The sequence below is a fragment of the Nelumbo lutea genome, chromosome 1 (genome assembly GCF_056320005.1).
Source record: "Nelumbo lutea isolate HS-2025 chromosome 1, American lotus-T2T, whole genome shotgun sequence".
NCBI lineage: Eukaryota > Viridiplantae > Streptophyta > Magnoliopsida > Proteales > Nelumbonaceae > Nelumbo > Nelumbo lutea.
This window is the reverse complement of record NC_142684.1, coordinates 165897258-165904969: the sequence shown is the minus strand read 5'-3', so window position 1 is coordinate 165904969 and position 7712 is coordinate 165897258. Positions and strand designations below refer to the sequence as shown.

Genomic DNA, 7712 nt, shown 5'->3' with positions numbered 1-7712 from the left:
TAATGGGCAATTGATGACGAGTGATTTGGCCCTTTAGTGACATGAAGACACGTGGCACCTCGAAATAGTCAGACGACATCTCAGCACCACGTAAGTAAGCCACAGATGTGCCTCAAACACCTTGAACCGACTTAATGACTTCGGCACCATCTCGGCAGACTGAACTGCGAACGGGTCTGGCAAGACGTCAAGTGGAAATGAGGGGGGACTTGCTTCTGTCGACCTGACCTGAGTTCAGCTAGTGGCCTACCTAACGCATCGGGGTGACCTCTTCCTTAAGCAAGCTATCATCTCCAACTTCCCCGAGATTGTGACGCAACGCCGGAAGAATTAGTTATCACCCCGCCCACTTTGGAAACAACTGGATAAGTACTACCCGTTTACGTAAATTCCACCTTCAGGTGTGAAACTACCTCTTAACCAGATGAGCCGAAGATCTGGGACATGCTTCATGAGCCACATGGTAGCTTGCCTATATAAAGGTGTCCCCTTTCTTAGAAAAGGTTTGCACCATTTAGCATTTATAACTTTCTACCTCTCTTGCTTTTTAACTCTCTCAAAAAACCACCTCCTAATCAAACGGGCTGAAAATCTAGGACATGCTTCATGAGCCACATGGTAATTTGCCTATATAAAGGTGTCCCCTTTCTCAGAAAAGGTTTACACCATTTAGCATTTATAACTTTCTAGCTCTCTCAAAATTTTTCGTTGACTTAAGCATTAGAGTGCCCACCCTGAGTCAAACAACTCGAACACTCTGATCTCTCTTTTGCAGCTCAGCTATACAACCTACTTAGTCCGACATTCGAACTGTTTGCCAACAGGAACTACTAGATTGTGCACCATCAGTATAGACAGAAGTCTCTTAAATGGACATATTTACAAGATAAAATCAAATGATGTATAGTGGACTTCTGCTTTCATAACTCATTGTTTTGATTTCTGGGCTATCTGTTTCTTTAAAATGTACTGACTTGATCGAATATGTGAGAGAACAGATGAGATGAAAGGAACGGGGATCCGATGTATCTGCCGGAACGGTCGTCGGTGTCGGCACCAAATTTCTTGTTAAGCTCGGATGGAGGAGGAAGAGGATGTGCAGGGTTCAGGGCAGGTCGAGAGGAACATGATAGGGGGAAAACATTTTTATTTTGGAGTTTTGGAGTAGCTGCTCCGCACGAGTTCGAGGGGGATGCATGTCTGCGGCGACTCTCTACTTTGTGGGTCGTTGTTTTTGGGGCGCCAGGCCGTGGGGCGCAGATTCGAACTCGGCCGTTCCATTATCCAGGGCCCGGCTTAAAGGTTCTTACCAGTTGCCACACAGCCCACACCCACACGTTTGCGGGACCCATTTAGACACTGTCCCACAGTGGACAGTGGGACAGCGGGACCTATCCCCTTCTGGGCCCCAATTCCACGGTTCCAAGCTGAAGTACAAATGTTAATTCTTCCGGTTGTCCTTGTACTCTGCACAGGTTCTCTTTCTTTTATTCTTTTCCTTCATTTTTTTTTTGTTTTTACATTTCGTTGGTACAACTCCACTGATATTTCATCTTTTAAAAAATGAAACCCTAAGTTAGAGGAGGTGTGCTATTGTATGAAGGGTAACTGGTCCTCCATCGTTTCTGGATCCTCAAGAAACAAAGTGCGTGGGACCAGGTTAACACAAGAAGGGTAACCAATCGCTTCCAATTTTCATTGTCATGGTTTCCCCCAACAAGACATATAGTATCGACAGATAGGGATCGATGTTTTCTGTCTACCACGTTGGTGGGTCCATTCAGGTGATCTCTGCATTTTCCCTTTCATGTTATTAACTATTGTGTGCGATCTTGGTTTGGTTTTGTTGCTTGTTAGTTATTCCATGAATTTTTCCTGGGCTTAACTGTTGTTGGATCATATTCCTCAATTCCTGGTTTTGTTGCTTGTTAGTTATTCCATGAATTTTTCCTGGGTTTAACTGTTGTTGGATCATATTCCTCAATTCCTGTGGTCCTAAATGGTAATCACATGGAGACCTAGTGGGTCCATCAAAGGCTTATCTATGTTTTTCAAGGTTAATTTGCTGCTGATTGTGCCGGTGGATTTAACTTGGATGGTTTCAACTGGCTCCTGATGTTAGCTGTATGATAAATTTTAGGGTTTCATGCATGATTATCATCATCTTGGAATCTAGAAAAGTCAGCTTTAAGTTTTGTTATGTTAGTTATACAGCTTGTCTTTAATTGAAGACAACTTTTGTGTTATTTCATCTGAAGAAGCTTACCACAAAGACCAACTAATTGGGAAGGTTAAAAAAGTTAGAACAAATATAGTTTACTGTATATTCTTGTTAGTATGCGTTTTTTTTTTACTTCTTTTTAACTGATTATAGTTGAAGAATCCAACTAATTTGATAGGATAAAGAATTTGATAACTGAGATTGATGTGTGGTATCAATATGTGTGTCCTTAGTCTTTATTGCTGTAGTGGGTTTCTTTCCCTCCACTTTCTGTTTTCCTCTTAATTTTCTATCAATCCAAATGTAGCCTTAAGTAAGACCACCTAACTATGAAGCAAAAAAAAAGAAAAGCAAGACCACTAACTGTGGGTGACAATATGTATGATGTATCATCTAATACACCTGGTTTCCTGTTGAAAATTATATATTTCAATGAAAGTAAGGCATTGCTTGGTATTTCAACTTATTCAACTTATACCCAACTAGTCTAATTGAAAGAAGGCACTTTGAGAAAATAAAGTTTTTATTGTAATTCTCACTTTCTTGTTCATAACTGTTCTAGACAGGAAAATGCAAAATTGTCAAAATTTACCTCAACCTGGTAGTCCTGTTTATCCATTTGGTTAACCAAGCTGTCATCAGGCCAGAATATCAAGTTCTGTTGCTCTAGGTGAGCAAGATTACAAATCAATATAGGCCCCATTTTAGCATCTGAACCTTTGATAAGTGGTTAAATACCATATAATTACTGACAAAGTATCTCCTTTAGTTAAAAGTGTCCATCTCTTTGGTCACATAAAGTCCTTGTCCACTTACGGTACTGTATGAAGATTACTTGTGAACTTTATGTTTTTGAATTCAAAAGGTGGTTTGGTTATTATTCTTAGCTTGGGGAGCACTTATATGGGACACTTAGCTTTATCTAATGTTCACAGTTTTTCCATACATGAGATTAATGACTATTTAAACACATTATGATGTTTTTTGATTAAATCACCTATTCTATGGGGTTATGATGATCAGAGCCTAGATCATTGTTTTGGTTTTCTTTTGAGCTTTTATTCTTTGTAACTTGAAAGACTGAATAGTGTACTTCCAGTTTAATTATTCAGGTTTCAGATAATTGGCGTAGTTACTGGATGAGATTTCTTAATGGTGTTGGTTGCAACATTACAAAATTACGTGTGCACCAGTTACACCATATTTACACTTGGAAGGAAGGGGGGGGGGGGGGACACAAGAAAAACCATTAAACAAAGAAAACATGGGTAAATCAAATCTGAATGGTAGTTTATCATATCAGTAATACCTACATGAACATAACTGAGTGAAGGAAAACCCAGGAGTTATATAAAACAAAACAGGGACTTTGCAAAAAGTAATATAGACATGAATGAAATCTGAAGCAATAAATTTCTAAGAAGACTTAGAAGTTGATTGTGGTCCTTATTTCAAGATGGCCAAGCATTACCATCTAAGAAGGCTGAGAAGTGGTTTATCAGAAACTGGTATGAACTTGACAAGGAATGCGATTGGCCAAGATAAAGCTGCAATCCCAATACAAACAAGCCACTGCCCTACATTCAGCTGCTCAGTGTTGGCAAACCTCTTCAGGAACTCAACCATCAGCACTTGAAGAATCACTGTCATCCCAACAATCCCTAGAAACAACCGGTTTCTATGTATTTCCTCAAATATATTCTTCTTCGCCAGTCTCCTTGCATTGAATTCATTAAAAACTTGGCAGAATACAAAGGTATTAAAGATAAGGGTGTCCTTGATTTTCTCATTTATGTTAAAGATAGACTTTCCCTTGAATTCTAGGGTCAGTAAGATGATCACCTGATATAGAGCTTGAGTAGTGAGGTTCCTCCACATGATATTGGTAATAAGCGGCTCTGTTCGACCCACTGGTGGCTTTTCCATGAGCTCTTTGGTGGGTTGTTCGGTGGCTAGTGCCAATGCTCCCAAAGTGTCCATGATCAGGTTCACCCACAACATTTGGACTGCTGTTAATGGGACTTCACCAGAAGAAATTGCTGCCATGAAATTAATCACAAGGGCAGCGATATTTACAGTGAGCTGGAACTGGATGAACTTTTGAATGTTGTTGTAAACACACCTTCCCCACCTCAAGACTGTGGCTACAGAAGCAAAGTTATCATCTAAGATGACAATGTCTGAACTCTCTTTTGCCACTTCAGTTCCTTGAATCCCCATAGAGAGCCCAATGTCTGCTTCTCTGAGAGCTGGTGCATCATTTGTTCCATCACCAGTCACTGCAACAACATGACCTTTTTGCTTTAAGCTCTGCACCATTAGAAGCTTGTCTAAGGGGGAGGACCTTGCCATCACCTTGATTTTGTCAATCTTCTCCATCCTTTCTTCTACTGAGTAACTCCGGAACTCTACACCTTCTACAACTGCTTCATTGTTCACTTCTTCATCAGGTTCAAGTATCCCACATTCGATGGCAATAGCTCTTGCAGTGAAAATATTGTCTCCAGTGACCATCTTGATGTTCACTCCAGCATCTCTGCAAGCTTTTACAGCTGTTTTCACCTCTGGTCGACAAGGGTCCTTTAAGCCCACCAGGCCCAACAAAGTGAGGCTGTCTTCTTGGAGTCTGTGGTAACTCAATCCACTTTCAATTTCTACTTCTGGCATTGATTTCTGGGCAAAAGCAATGCATCGGAGAGTTTTAGCTGCCATACCTTCAATAATTTGCTTGAATTTAATCCTTTTGCTTTCATCCATGGTTTTTATGGTCCCATTTCTTTCATAATAATTTGAACACATTGCCAGTATCATCTCAGCTGCTCCCTTCCAATGTGTGTCAATTGTCCTCTTGGTCATTGTCTTTATTAAAACTCCACTTCTTTTCTTCTCTGAATTAAAGGCTTCTACATGAAGGACTGTGCAACACTGCTTCACTTCATCCATATCCATACCCAACTCTGAAACAGCCCAAGAGAGAATAGCCTTTTCAGTGGGACTGCCGGAAACCTCAGCTTCCATTCCTGAAGCAGGTCTATAAACACTACCAGTTGTGTTTAGACTAATTCCTTGTCCCAGCAAATCAACAAGGTTTGGGGCTATAACAAAAGAAGCATGATTGTCCTTTGCTCCTTCACCAACCCAAAACTCAATGACCTTCATTTGGTTCAAGGTGAGGGTGCCAGTTTTGTCTGTGCAGATGGTTGTTGCGGAACCCATAGTCTCACAGGCAGCTAGCTTCCGAACCATTGCATTGTCAGCCATCATTTTTTTCATAGAATATGCTAGGCTGAGTGTGACAGCAAGTGGTAAACCTTCTGGTATTGCCACAACCACAATTGTGACTGCAGCAGAGATAATAGTGACCAATGCATTCATCAGATCATTGAATTTGGTGTTGTGGCCTTTGTATTTACTGATTCCATCCTCCTCTTCTATGTGTCCAGTGAAGTAACGAATCAGCATCACCACAAGAACTAGGAGTGCAATGGCCAGACCAACCTTCCCTATGTAAGAAGTTAGCATGTTGAGACGAGCTTGTAAAGGGGTCTCTTCATCTGAGTCCTGGGTTATGGAACTCATCATCTCACCCCATGTAGTGTTCATGCCCACAGAGGTTACGAGCATGTGAGCAAAACCATCTGTTACTTTTGCTCCAGAGAATAAGAATGGATTTTGACTAGCATCAACATCCACATGGTCGCTTTCCCCGGTCATGCTAGACTCGTCCACTTGTAAGGAGTGGCCGTTTAAGAATAATCCATCTGCTGGAATCTGGTCTCCAATCTTCAGACAAACAACATCTCCCACCACAATATCAAAGATAGAGATCTGTTGCCTCCTCCCATCTCTGATGACGTCCACATTGATGTTGCTGCTCTCGTGTGAAAGTTTCTCAAACTGCCTTGATTGCTTGAAGTTACTCACTGCAGAGACAACTATAACAAGAAAGACGGCAAACAATATGCTCCCACCATCATACCACCCTTCTTTCAGCCCATGCTGTTGGATACCAAACACAAGTGAGAGGGTTGCACAGGCACAAAGTATGAGAATGGTGGTATCTTTGAATCCTTCTAGCACAAAGTGAAAGAACCCTTTTGCAGGGGGGTTCTTATATGTATTGGAACCGAACACATGGCGTCGGAGGTTGAGATCGTCAGCATGGCCACGGATCCCATTCTTGGCATCAGTTTTGAAGGCCGCAACAACTCCTTCAACACCCCCAAACACGCGGAGACTTTCCAAGTTCTTTTCCTTTACCATATCAATGAAGCTTTTGTGATCGAAATTAGAAAAAGGGGCATTGTCACCATCATCCTTGGGATGAATATCAAGTGCAATATAGGATGGGGAACGCAGGATTCCATTAAGGAACTGGTCTTTCTTCTTGGCCAAGACATCATTAACAAGGGAGAAAAAAACTCTAGAAATATAGATGGCCTTGAAAGCCAAACGCCATCTCTGCTGAGATTTTGTGGGGTTGGTAGGCATGGTTAGGAAGAAGGAACCAACATGGACATTATCTTGACTGCAACTGGGATCACTTGGGGTAGCCATGAACGCACTGTTGGTGAAAGCGATGGAAAGGGTTAATACAGAATAGAGGGTCCTAACTCCTAAGGGTTAATATAGGAAGTCTCTGAGAGGATTCCCGCAGTTTGCTCATGGGGATGGCACGTTCTCCCGAGTCGCTGCAACTTCCTGAAGAGTGATACGAAAGATCACCGTAGTTTCCTTTTATCTCCAAACTTCAATCGATTAAGGAAGTCTGGAGATTTATTTAGGAGTAGGTATACGTAAAAATAGGAAATTTATACCATCTTGATAATTTCTTTCTTTCTGTTTTAAGTGATGACGTGCTTATAACAAATCAGGAATAAGAAAAGAAGGCCCAAATCTTTCTATAACTGATTTTCCTTTCTCCAAGTTAAGTTTAGAATTCCGCGTCTCTTTCAAGGCAAGATTAGTAAATGTATTACTAGTGTAAAGCATTTGTTAGGTTCTATGATCTATATTATAGCATTCGATCGATTTTCTTTGTGATTATATTGGGCGTCTAATGACTAATCCAATGCCTATGGGGAGGAACTCTTCCTTCGTTTTTAATTGGAATCACAAAGTATCTTAATAAAGGGAGCCCACGCGTTCCGAGTGAATGGTTGAGTGAAATTAAAAGCTTCATGACAGATCAGTGATGCTTCAGGTATAGAAACTGACGCTGTTTCTATACCCTTAGAGAAACTGACACCATGTTTTTAGCTTTTTGGTTTCACACCCTTCTTTACGCTTTCTTGGAAATTGGAACTAGGCTTCGTGTGTGCTTGCTGGGCAGTAACACACTTTTCTGAAATTCTATCTATTAATTGAATAAATATCTATGACCCAGATCAATGAACACATTGCAGTTTGTCTTTGGCAGGTTCAAATATCTAAAACCTTGAAATATGCTTAAAAATGCATGGATATTAAAAACTCAAGATATGCAAGGATC

General features: G+C 40.9%; 1 pseudogene across 1 annotated transcript; it reads right to left on the bottom strand.

The window, feature by feature from the left end:
* Nucleotides 1–3488: 3488 nt before the first annotated feature.
* Nucleotides 3489–7100, bottom strand: LOC148878943 (putative calcium-transporting ATPase 13, plasma membrane-type pseudogene; annotated as a pseudogene). The gene has a single exon (XR_016104054.1). The product of XR_016104054.1 is annotated as a putative calcium-transporting ATPase 13, plasma membrane-type pseudogene (transcript).
* Nucleotides 7101–7712: the final 612 nt, after the last annotated feature.